The sequence below is a fragment of the Mobula hypostoma genome, chromosome 2, assembly GCF_963921235.1.
Source record: "Mobula hypostoma chromosome 2, sMobHyp1.1, whole genome shotgun sequence".
Lineage (NCBI taxonomy): Eukaryota > Metazoa > Chordata > Chondrichthyes > Myliobatiformes > Myliobatidae > Mobula > Mobula hypostoma.
Window position 1 is genome coordinate 59412277 of NC_086098.1, and position 14096 is coordinate 59426372.

Below are 14096 nucleotides of genomic sequence, written 5' to 3' on the forward strand. Positions count from 1 at the left end.
TTACTGTGTAACGGCTGAGCCGTCAACTGAAGAGTGCATTATGTCTGTACCCGCAGACACCACATGGCGGTAATAGCCAAGAAATACATTATTTCTTCAGTGCAAGTGCTGAGATATATCAGCCTTTTATTGAATAATAGCTTCCTCTTCCATTCAAATGTCTGGAGTCAGAGCATCAAATGACATAATATAGAAATGCTTTTTGGCCATTGTTACTGTTAGCAGAAAGCAGTAATGTATAAAGTGTTTTGGGAAACTTTGAAGATTTAAATGGTGCTATATAAATGCTTACTCTTCCTTTGTATTGCATATTAGTAAGTTATTTGTGGCTGTGATATATCAACACCAATTCTGGACCAGGTCCATTATATAAACCTGGGTTTTGCATCAAGGTTGCTGAACCAATAGCTTAATCAATTCCTGTCCACATTCCAGCCAAATGTAGCAAAGGAACACTCCAACATCTCCTGCACCTCGTGTATTTATGCTATTCATGGGCTTGCTATGACACTTGGTTATGTAGATTCAGTCATAAAAGCATGCTGGATGGAGTGGGTCCGGCCTCACTGATTTACAGTGACAAAGAGCCTACCAACCTTCATGTCTTTGAGAAGTGGAATAAAACTAAGTGCATGCAGGAGACTCGTGTAGTCACAGGGACAACAGGCAAATGTCACACAGACAGCACCAGAGATCCAGATCGCCTGAGTTCTAATAGCTGAACCACTATGCTGCCCAGAGGTGTTCTGTGTGAGCTGATGGAGAAACATGAACAGAGGGTCTGTCTCACATCAAATCATAAAAGAACTTTCAAAGGGGGGGGGGATGCGAGAGTCTGAGAGATGCAGCTGCTCCAGATCAGTTTAAAAAACTGTAAGAATCATGCTGAGCAGCAAGCCTGGGTTCACTGACAACATCTGAGCACACAACCCCACTGGGATCAATTTGCTCCTTCATTCACATAGCAAAGAAGAATGCACTGATGTCATCAACAATGACGGCAACACAGGAAGTCTGCGATGTGATTCAAAAAAAATCCATTCTGACCAAACTGCTTGCCTCCATTCATCGCTGTCTTAATGGCTGAATGTTCTAGCTGAATTCAGTTTCCCATAGGCGCACGTTTGCCTTGGTAGTCCTCACCTTCCCACCAGCAATCCAACTGATCAATATTTGTTTTTTACTTACAGGGTAAAAACTCATATGCAGCCGTGGTAAGTTCAATAACATCAGTGGTATTGATTGCTGTACTTATTTTGTTGAAGGATAAGTTATAGAATTAATGGAAAATTCACCCTCAGGCAAGTGTAATTTAAAACAGAAATTAAAGTTTTGAAGTATATAATGTAACTGCACTGCCAACCACATACATTTTCAGCTTTACTGAAAGGATTATATCAACAATTCCAATTATTATCCACATCATGTAGTTTTATATTGTTTGAAATTGTAACCAAGGTAATTTTGCTGAAATTAACATATTGTTCTGTCATATGTCATTGCCATTCAGATGACAGTATTCAAGGATTTTTGTTAAATGAGTTAATTTTAATATTTGTCACTGCATATTCTTACCAGGTTTGCCTGTTTAAAATGTAATATTTATTTGCTGCGGTTTTATCCTCCAATTCTGATTTGATACAAGCCTCATTCCTGCTCCTCATCCATATTCTTTTCTTGGTTTCAGTTCAATGCATACTTGCCTCTCCCTTGCCTCTACACTGACTGAAGAAAGGCCAAGTGTTACTTCAATCTGTCCTTTCATAAGACACTCTGGACAGTGAAGAAGGTCATCTATGATTACAATAAGATTTATTTACTTAGAGGTGCAGTGCAAATAGGCCATTCCGGGCCTTCAAGCCATGCTGCCAGCAACTCCCGATACGTACATTGGGGAAGTGGACCAAGGAATGGCAAATCGAATTTAACTCAGATTCTGAGAGGTGTTGCATTTTAGTCAATTAAACCAGGGCTGGATTTGAACAGTAAATCAAGGGCCCTGAAGAGTTATGTAGAGCACAGATACCTGGGTTTCAGGTACATAGTTCCATGAAGTCGATGACACAGGTAGAAGGAAGCATCAGACACGCTTGCCTTCCTTGTTCACGGCATTGAATACGAGAGTTGGGGTGTCAAGTTGCAACCACACAAGTCATAGGTGAAACCACACTGGGAGTATTGCGCGCAGTGCTGGTTGCCCAGCTATTGGAAAGATGTCATTAAGCTAGAAAATGCACAGGAAGGATTCACAAGTATGTTACTGAGACTGGAGGATTTAAGATACAAGAGTAGACTGGATAGGTTGGGACATTTTTTTCCCTGGAGTGCAGGAGGCTGACAGGTGACCTCGTTGGGTTATAAAAATCATGAAGGGTTTACGTATGTTTACTGGCCAGGGTCTTTCCTATGGTAGGCCAGTCGAAACCTTCAGAGCGTACATTTAAGGTGAAAGACAAAAAAAAAATTAAACGGTTGTAAGGGACAACTTGTTCACACAAAGGGTAGTGGAGAGAAGGTGAACAAGCTTCTGAAGAAAGTTGTATGTTTACAATATTTTAAAAAGATCACTTTGTGGGTACATGGATAGAAGAGGTTTAGAGAGAAATGCAAGCAAATGGGATTAACTCATGCCCTTGGTCAGCATGAACAAGTTGAACCAAAGAGCTTGATCCTGTGCTTTACGACTCCACGAGTCAAAACTTTATATCCACCCCTGCCCAGTGGGCATCTCCTCCAATCCGTCCACAGTTTTGCTCAGTAAGAGTAATTTCTCTCATTGGTGAGCAGCAATTCACCATTTGGTTTAAAGCTTATTAATCTTGAGAAGTGCTATATTTTTATATCAGAACTCATTCTCCTGTCTCTTTCTGTCCAGTCTTGTTGTATTGTCTTTCCCAAATACTCCAGAATGTTATGGTCTGGTCCATGAAATCCGCATTCCGGTTCACGGTCCGGTCTATGGACTTAGGACTCCGGGTCTTCCAGCTGTCCCTTGTTTTGGTTGAGTTAATCATGGGCACCTGATTCCCATCTCGGGGCCTGGAATATAAGTAGCCTTGGGGTTGAGTGTGAGCTGCTCAGACAAGCCAAAGCATTGATATGTTCAGATTCATCCTCAGTTCTAGCAAGTTTAAGGTCTTTTCACACAAACAGTCGGCAAGATGTACTTTATGAAGTTCTTCAGTTAGTTACAAGAATTGCAAATCAGGGAGGTCAGGTAAATTTTCTATGGGTTCCAGCACATGTAGGGGTGAAGGGGAATGAGAGGGTGGATGAGTTGGCAAAGAGGGCGTTAAAGAAAGAAAATGTGGAAATGCACATTAGTATCAGTAAAGCAGAGGTTAAGTGTGTAATCTGGGAAAAAGTCAACCGACTGTGGCAAGAAAGATGGGACAGGGAGGGGAAAGGGAGGCATTTATATCAAATGCAAAAGAGTGTTGCAGGTACTAGGGTAGGCAATGGAAACAGAAGAGAGGAAATTGTGTGGACTAGGTTAAGGCTGGGGCATTGTGCATTAAACAAAACATTGAAAATGATAGGGAAACACCAGACAGGATTGTGTGAGGAATGTCAGGAAGAGGAGTCAGTAGAACATGTAGTTCTGAGTTGCAGGAAGTATGGGATACAGAGAGAGATGATGAGAAATAAACTAAGGGAGTTGGGGATGCAGGAATTCACACTAAAAGGGTTGCTGGGCATGGGTGAGAGAGCACAAGTCTGGGTATTTTTAGTGTTTTTAAGGGGTACAGGGGTTTTTTATAGAATATGATGAATAAACAGGAATAGGATACTAGGATGGTCAAAGATGGGAGGTGAAGTGTAGCTTTGTATATGTATATATATGTGTGTATATATATATATATATATATATACACACACACACACACACACACACACATATGTGTGTGTGTGTGCACGTGCGCGATTGGGTGAAGGGATTTAGAATGTATGTCTAGTGCACATTCTGGAGCAGAGGGTGGCGGTAATGCACCATTAAGCTGGATGCCAACTGCCGTAAAACAAGATACAGACAGACAGATAGTGTGAGCTGCTAGTTTGTCTTGTCAAGATTCCCTGGGATCAACCTGCTGGTGGAAGGCTAGAGTGGCCACTTGCCATCCTTAGGCTGTGTTGGGGAACCATCTCCTCATGGAGCCTTGCTGTCAGTAGTCAGAGCTGTCTTTGCAGTATGGATTTGGCTCTTTCTGTAGCCAGCTGAGGTTGCTGGCTAAACTGTGACTTGGAGCTACCCTGAAGGAGAGATGGAACTGTCTGTTATTCTTTGGTGTTTGTCTCTTGTCCTTGCCTCTGTGGGGTAAGTCAGGCCATTCTACCATTGTCCTGCGGGGGTATCTGTCTTGTATTGTCCTTCCCTCTGTGGGGTAAGTCAGGACATTCTACCATTGCCCTGTGGGGAGACTTGTCTTGTTTTGTCTTTGCCTCTGTTGGGTAAGTCCAGCTGTTCTGCTGTTACCCGACGGATGGTCCTGCCCACCTTGATGTGGAGAAGTTGAGTCCCGGCTTGTCTAGTATAAGTCCTGGCTCTATGTCTATGTACTATCCTGTCTCACGTTGATGTCGTGTTAAAGATGAGTCCCGGCTTTTTGAAGGGTAAGTCCCAGCTCTATGTTGATGTACAGTTCCCAGTCTGTCTCTGAGCTCCAGCCTCTGAGTTATCAGCCTCAAACCTCAAGAGCCAAGACCCCAGCCATGTCCTGTCCTGAAGCCATATCATGTCTTTGCCTGGTTCTGGGTCCTTGTTCAGTCTCTGGCTCGGAGTCCAAGCTTTGTCTCCTACTCCATGGTTTCTAGTCCTGGTCCCGCTTTCCCGAGCCCAGGATCCTAGTTCTTAGTTCCTTGTCCAGGTTCCCGTCTAGTCCATGTCTTAGCCCAAGTCTGTTTTCTTGTCCCTGCTCTTTGTCTGTATCCTATCACGTCCCTACTCTAGTCAAGTCCTGTTCCTTGTACTTCAGTGTCTGTGTCTTGCATTTGGGTCCACCCTTGCTCCCAACGTCCCCCACTGTGACACAGAATCCCAGTCAGATTCCTTTTGTCTCTTTCTCTTTACTTTAATCAAATGACAGCTTTCCTAATTGAACGTCTGCAGGTCAAATCTGTTGTCATGTTGAGTAACTGCAGATTGATTGTTGAAATCATGAATTAGAAACATAGAAAACCTACAGCACAATACAGGCCTTTCAGCCCACAATGCTGTGCCAAACATGTCCTTACCTTAGAAATTACATAGGGTTACCCATAGCCCTCTATTTTTCTAAGCTCCATGTACCTATCCAGGAGTCTCTTGAAAGACCCTATCATATCCGCCTCCACCACTATTGCCGGCAGCCCATTCCACGCACTTACCACTCTCTACATAAAAACATACCCCTGACATCTCCTCTGTACCTACTTCCAAGCACCTTAAAACTGTGCCCTCCCATGTTAGCCATTTCAGCCCCGGGAAAAAGCCTGTATCTATCCACACGATCAATGCCTCTCAAAATCTTATACACCTCTATCGGTTCACCTCTCATCCTCAGCCGCTCCAAGGAGAAAAGGTCGAGTTCACTCAACCTATTCTCATAAGGCATGCTCGTCAATCTGGGCAACATACTTGTAAATCTCCTATGCACCCTTTCTGTAGTTTCCACATCCTTCCTGTAATGAAGCGACCAGAACTGAGCACAGTACACCAAGTGGGGTCTGACCTGGGTCGTATAGAGCTGCAACGTTACCTCTCAGCTCTTGAATGCAATCCCACGATTGATGAAGACCAATACACCGTATGCCTTCCTAACCACAGAGTCAACCTGTGCAGCAGCTTTGGGTGTCTTATGGATTCAGACCCCAAGATCCCTCTGATCCTCCACACTGCCAAGAGACTTACCATTAATGCTATATTCTGCCATCATATTTGACCTACCAAGATGAACTACCTCACACTTTTCTGGGTTGAACTCCATCTGCCACTTCTCAGCCCAGTTTTGCATCATATCAATGTCCCACTATATCATCTGACAGCCCTCCACGCTATCTACAAATCCCCCAACCTTTGTATCATCAGCAAATTTACTAACCCATCCTTCCACTTACTCATCCAGGTCATTTATAAAAATCATTAAGAGTAGGAGTCCCAGAACAGATCCCTGAGGCACACCACTGGTCACCGACTTTCATGCAAAATATGACCCGTCTACAACTACTCTTTGCCTTCTGTAGGCAAGCCAATTCTGGATCCACAAAGCAAATGTCCCCTTGGATCCCATGCCTCCTTACTTTCTCAATAAGCCTTGCATGGGGTACCTTATCAAATGCCTTGCTGAAATCCATATACATTACATCTACTGCTCTACCTTCATCAATGTGTTTAGTCACATCCTCAAAAAATTCAATCAGGCTTGTAAGGCACGACCTGCCTTTGACAAAGTCATGCTGACTATTCCTAATCATGTTATGCCTCTTCAAATGTTCATAAATCCTCCCTGTCAGAATTTTTTCCATCAATTTACCAACCACTAACCAAATTGTCTAATTTACCCCAGTGGCTCTAGCATGCTCCCACATGAAACTTATTCTGCCTGAGACCAACAAACATTGCATGAGGCTATGAGGATTACTAAACTAGGCTGTGTTAAAAAAGATCTAGTGCTTTCCTGGCATATATGATGAATAAACTCTTCTCGGACTTCCAGCCGGTTACTGATATCAATTTTAACTAACATTTCGATGACAAAATCTGCCATCTTCAGAAGATGGCAAGTTTGTCTTCAAAACGTCAGGTAAAATCAATACCTGTACCCGGCTGAGAAGAGTTTATTCATAGGCAGCTTTATGTAGGAGCCTTTTAAACCAGTTATGATGGATGACCAGTGGTCCTCTACTATAACACATTCTGTTGGTTATTTGCATGCTCTAGTGTAAAAAGTACACAAAAATGTTGCTGGCATTTGCAATTCTTCCAGTTGGACTATATTCTGGAACACTCAGCTTGCCTTGATTGGCTTTCCAATTCTGAATAGGAGTACTCCTGGAAGGTTGATTAGGTGGTATTGAAGCACATGATATATGAACAAATACTTGTACACAGCATGTAATTCTTATGTAACATTTAACCAGTGATGCTAAACACCTCCTTTGAATTGGTCTAAAATTTTGAAAAATCTACAGGTGACAGAAATCAGAAAATGCGGGGAAGGGACACAACAGGCCTGGTTCTGATGAGGGTTGTAGGACTTAAGCATGAATTGTTTCTCTTACCATGGATGCTGCCTGACCTGCTGACATTTTTCCAGAATTTTCTGTTTTTTTTTAACTTCTAGTTGCTTTGTACTCTGCTTTTCCATTTCCAGTTCTTCCAGCTACCTGTCACTGTCACTTCATTCCCCTTCCTCCCACCCCATTAGCCATTTCATGTTAGGAGAGCCACAACAGGTTATCTTGGTATACTGGGTATCAAGAACATTCCAAGGCTGCCCACAATCGCTTATTCCATGGCACATTAAAACATCTGCATTTACATCTGTTTTGTTCATATTTAAATTTAATGTTGATCCCCAAGCACCATAAGGATTTGAAACTAAGACTGATTGAAGTTGCTTGTAAAGTTCCTTTGCATAGAGATTCATCCTGAGTCTTGTGTGCTGATCATGTAATATGCTTACTACATGCATAAAGGGCAAACCCATGTACAAAGCTCTCTTTCTGTGTGCTCTCTCAAGATAGCTCCCCAATCACAACACCATGCTTCAAGGAACGCTTCCATGAAGACACTTCAAGAGCTGCTGAAGCAATGCTGGTTACATTGATGAGAAGTGCAGGGATTTTCCTGTGTCACCAGTTTTCAAGCCCACCCCAACTCGGCCAAAATATCTCTGATAGGATATTGTAGGTGAGAAATACAGCAGAGCCGTTTCTGATAAACCATCAATTACTGACCTATAACATTAGTGTGTCTCTAATTTTTTTTAGTTCTGCATTTGGAAAGCAAAATTCTGTGACATCCACTTGTGCGTGGTATTCAAGCACAACCCAAGGGATATATTGTCATTGCTATTTCACAAATGAGTCATGCACTCTATAATTTCTTTTTTTTTTGCCCTTCTGTTTTGTGGAGAGAGCATGGCTTAACTGACAGCTACTTCACAGGAGAGAGATCCTGCCAGTAACTGTATTGATTTGTGGTACTTGATACAGGATTTGTGGAGAATTAAAAATATAACAGAAGCAGCTAAAAGCTGAATGTATTTTTAGCCCATAGAGAAAATTCTTTGCAGGCTGAATGAATGAAAAGATTGACTAGCTTTGCAGAGTATTCACTGTCACAGGAAAATGAATGCATTTGGTAACTGAACTAAAAACCATTAAGGACTGATCCAGAAGAGTTCTTTGGGGACTTCTACAGAATGTATTTTCTTTCATTGGTCTTTACCTTGCTAGGATGATCACAATAAATGCTGGTGACTGGCATTTGAATGGAATGCTGACATTGACAAAAGCTTGAAGGCCAAAAATTCATATATGCAAAAATTACCCTTTTTTTTGCTGGCAGAACCTAGAACGAGTTGTTTTCATGACTGAAGGTCTGTAACAATTTCAAAAGTGTGATTGCACCATTATTTAAACGTGTCCTTTAAAACGCTGCACAATAATAAAAGAGCATTTTGAAGTTCTAAACGAGATTTTCTTTCTGCATGAAGATGTGGATAAATGGCAGTATAAATCATTAAGTCAAGGCAGTCAACCTTGGATAATATCTGTAGTCCTGAGGTGTTTTATTAAAAACAGTAGTGATTTCACTGAGTATTGCTGGTTATTCATTCAATGAGCAGTTATTCATGAGATGATTTGGAAAATAAAGGAGCATTGCTTTTATTAAAAAAATAAATGTGGGGAGACAGTGCAGTTAAGGAAATGGCATCATTTTCATTACACTCACTATGCCCACAGGAACTGAAATGGAGGGAACACATCCAGCACTGAAAGTAATACATCCATGTAGCTGATCATTAATGAGGGAGATATGGGTGAGAGGAAGAGGTTGAGCATGATGCCATCAGGAATGAGAATAGATGTGCCTTGAACCTAAGCTGTGAGTATGACTGTAGTACCTCAACTTTGATACCAATCTTCACTCAGTAAGGAGAACTTACTGAGGATCACCTATATTAGATGTACTTTTGCTATATCTTGTTTAACTACCAACTGGCTCCAGGACAGCTTCTTCCACCAGGCCATTAGACTGCTTAATTCATGCTGACGCAACTATATTTCTATGTTATACTGACTATCCTGTTGTACATAAGTCAATTCAATTCAATATAGTAGGAAGTGTTAAAAATATGAATGTTTATGAAACCAAACCTAAAGTTACATCTGGCAGTAAAGTCTTTCTAATATATTGCTGAGTATAAAAACCTTTTAAACATTAATACCATAAGAGCAAACCTTTTAGTACCTGATCAGGAAGTGGACACAGCTCTCCTGTCTTCCATTACTCACAACACTTGCTACTGCCCCACATGACACTGGAATGTCGCAACAGTAATTACAGGGTGTAAAATATTTCATCAGATCACCACATGCCTGGCTCATGAAAGCTGATGTACAATAGAAATGAAATTAACCATCAGATAAATGTGCAGTCATAATCAGGAGAAGACTAACCTGCATCATAAAGTCTCGTGAATAGAAATTCATCTCAGGTCGACATTGTTAAATGCATAACGTAGTAACATCAGTGGAACAGGTTTTGGAAACAGAGTAAAGCATAGTGATCACAAATAGCACTACAAACTAGGTATGAACTTCTAGACACATATTTCTATAGTTTTCAAAAAAAGACAACACCTGCCAACCCAAAACAGATTTTAAAAAAACAGGATATATTACTGGAATAAAAGTGGCTGAAGAAGATGGCGCCAGTGACAACATGATCAAAGGTGACGTCCTGCAGGCAGTTCATGAAACTACTTCTTTTAAATCTTCTTCTTTCAAACATGATTCTGCTCCTATTGGAACCTATCATTTATATTGTCATGGTGTTTTTTTCGGGCCCATTGACCAATCTGCGCTCTGTTGCCTCCGAGGGAGTTTAGTGAGGTTTCGAGCCGAACTTGTGGTCTGGGGGCCAAGAAGCCAATGTTCAACTCCAGTTCTTGCTGCCGAATTGAGATGGCGGGGCATCGGCCAGATGTATCGAATCAGCAAGGTCCTGGTCCGAGAGCAAGCCCGAAATGATTTAAGCACCAGACCAAATTTAAAAGGACAGGGTGTCTGGGCCAGAAGTGACGTATGGGCAGGTTCAAATTGCTGCTCCGCAAAGTATACTCATCTCCACACTGAATTCAACTCATTACTCCATGAGGTTTACTCAACTCTGCACCGAACTGTGGCTGAGGTCTGCACCTATCACAGTGTGAACTCACTTTTGTGAGCTTCAGTTCTGAGTGCCCAGGTTTTCTTCCTCCTCCTTCACTGCATGTTGTATGTTTAACAGTTTTTTGTTAATGGGTTTATTAGAGTTCCTTGTTTTGTAGTTGCCTGTAAAAAGATGAATCTCAAGGTTGTATAAAGTATACATACTTCAATAATAAATAAATTTACTTTGACTTTGACCTAAAACATCAAGCAAGTTTCAAATCAACAGGAACAACAGCGGAAGGCTACCAAGTGTTCAGTACCATCTACCTGTGTTTGACCAGTCTCCCACTCTCTCCCTCTCACTTGCTGTTGCCAGAGGTTGGTGCCTGCGTGTGACTGGTCTTTCTCTCCCTCTCACTTGATGCTGCCAGAGGAAGCTGCTGGAGACTTGGGTCTCGGGCAACATTCAGTCAACATGGTTTGTGGATTGGACTCCTGTAGGTCATGTTATGATGTGTTTCTAGTTTCTGGTTACTACATTTTTTTATCGCTATTTTGTACAATTTTGATTGGGGGTGGACAGTCTCTTTGACCTACAGTCAACAAACAACACAACACTAACTTGAGCTGAACTGAACTAAACTGAACATTCCTAGACTATTTCAATGACTTTGTGGTTTGATATTTTATATTCTGTGACTTTCGCTCTATTTTTATCATTTACGTGGTGTTCTTTTTTTTGCCCATTGGGTGTTTGATGTTTTCTTTGAACAAGTTCCATGGTGCTTCTTTCTCTCAAGGCTGTCTGTGGGATAATGAATCTCAGGGTTGTGTACATACATGCTTTGAAAATAAAAGTACTTCTAATCTTTGAAAACCAGGAAAATTGTTTTCCAAATAATTTATCTGATTAAAATAAATCCAGGTAACCACACCGACATAAAGCCTAGTATTTTACTGTAAAATAAGATTCCTGCGCCTGATATAAACATAGAAACATAGGAAACATACAGCACAATAGAGGCTCTTCGGCCGACAATGTTGTGGCAAACATATACTTTAGAAATTACCAAGGGTCACCCATAGCCCTCTATTTTTCTAATCTCCATGCACCTGTCCAGGAATCTCTTAAAAGACCCTATTGTATCTGCCTCCACCACCGTCACCAGCAGCCCATTCCACGCACTCAACACTCTCTGCATAAAAAACTTACCCCTGACCTCTCCTCTGCACTTACATCTAAGCACCTTAAAACTGTGCCCTCTCATGTAAGCCATTTCAGCCCTGGGGGAAAGCCTCTGACAATCCACACTATCAATGCCTCTCATCATCTTATACACCTCTATCAGGTCACCTCTCATCCTCCGTCGCTCCAAGGAGAAAAGGCCAAGTTCACACAACCTATTCTCAGAAGGCATGCTCCACAATCCAGGCAACACTCGCTTTTTTGAATGTACACAAAGGGAAGGTGCTTACCATGTAAATGGTGACATGAATCTGATGTCCACAATCCCAAGGATAAAATGAAAGGCTTTTATTCTAACCTAACTCTGCCCCTTGTTTTATTTATATGCATGAGCCCTCTATATCCTAGTAAGCAAATCAAAGATCTGTATGTTGGAATATAATTTTGATGAAGACCATCATTCAGAGCTCATTTCTCTGCTGCACAGATACTGTTGGACATGCTGAATACATCCCAGCATGTGATATTTTTTACTTCAGAAGTCATTTTCACAATATTTTAATTTTGGCCTATCAGGGCAGTGACTATGTTAAAGTGATAAAATGTTATGGATAATTTAACTAGCTATTAAAGCAGGAGGCATCAAAGCCACCCATAATTTACAAGGAATCGCCCATTTATTTTAACTTCACTTTATTTTTAATTTCTACATGGTTAGACTTTCAGAGTGATTCATACCCTTTCTATAAGTCATTAAAACTATAGTGATTCCAAAGTAGTTTGATAGCTCCTCATGTACAAGAAGGGAACCTTATTAACTTGTATTCATGATGTGAATAGAGTTGACAAGGTGTTTGTTGCATTCACTAGTCTGCCTTCGCAAAGGTGTGAATGAGGATCCTTCTTATTTCAAAATTATTTGTCAGCTGTTTGTTCAGCTCCTTCAGAGCCACACATAGTGTGGAGTCACATCAGGTCACAGGAGAAGGAAGTGGTGAGTTTTTTTTTGAATGATATTAAATCCTTCTGCTCTCAGCCAGCAGTTTGTAAGAATATACTAAGGGTGTCTTTTTTGAGGAATTGGCACGCAGAGTGGTGGCACTTTTGGAGCGGGTTCCAGTATTCCACTGGACCAATGCTTGATACAAGTGGGCACATTGTGAGTGAAACCTGAGTCATTCATTGCTATGTGAATGATGCAAGTGGGGCCTAGTATCGACACAGCGTTTCATATATAAAAGCCAAGGGGATTTCTACACTTTGCCCTTAATTCTCCCAAATTGCATCAGACCTTGGGGAGTGCCAGAGTCCATCTCCTGATTCTCAATGGATTGCCATCTGCCTCCTCTTTTACCAATGATCTTCTGATTGCTGGTTTACTACCATAATTAATGACTTTCTCCTTTTCTCATTTGGAACTTGTATCGTTTTACATTACTTCATTGATACTGCACGAGTTCATCAACCAATACAGTCTAATTTCACTTACTAAAGAAATATTTTTTTCAAGGTACACTGACCTGGAGTTTCCTCTGCGGTGTTTTCCAGCATGAAAACCGTACTAGCAATCACGATAAAAATATTGCATAATTCAGTTCCAAATTCAGCAGGCTTTAAGGGCTGAATTTCCCACATTCATATGACCTTCCTTCACAGCTCTGACCTCAAGAAACTAGCCTGCAGAATGTCACAACTAACACAATTCCAACTACTGGGGAAGGTTGCCAAGGAACAAGTGCTTGATGGCAGGAGTTAGCATAGCCATTCCCTGTAGAGGAATGAATACTGCCAGTGAGCAGAGGAGGCAGTCTTCTTGTGCAGAGACCATTCACGATACCAGATTACCACACATGTATCTATAAGTGCATGATTGCCACCTATAAATAAATGCGTACAATTTTGGGGACCCTGCAATATGGCCTGAAGCCCTTCCTTTTTCATTAATTTAAAATGTACCTCATTCATAATGACATATACAGGAACTACAATCAAGGCAACTCTCTCTCTACATAGAAACACAGAAAACATACAGCACAATACAGGCCCTTCGGCCCACAAAGCTGTGCCGAACAGGTTCCTACCTTAGAACTACCTAGGCTATACCCATAGACCTTTAGTTTTCTAAGCTCCAAGTAGCTAGCCAGGTTCTCTTAAAAGACCCTATCATTTCTGCCTCCACCACCGCCTCCAGCAGCCCATTCCACGCACTCACCACTGTCTGTGTAAAAAAAAACTTACCCCTGATATCTCCTCTGTTCCTGCTTCGAAGCACCTTAAAACTATGCCCTCTCATGCTAGCCATTTCAGCCCTGGGGAAAAGCCTCTGACTATCCACACCATCAATGCCTCTCATTATCTTGTACACCTCTATCGGGTCACCACTCATCCTCCGTCGCTCCAAGGAGAAAAGGCCAAGTTCACTCATCCTATTCTCATAAGGCATGCTCCCCAATCCAGGCAACATCCTTGTAAATCTCCTCTGCACCTTTTCTAAGGTTTCCACGTCCTTCCTGTAATGAGGTGACCAGAAATGAGCACAATACTCCAAGTG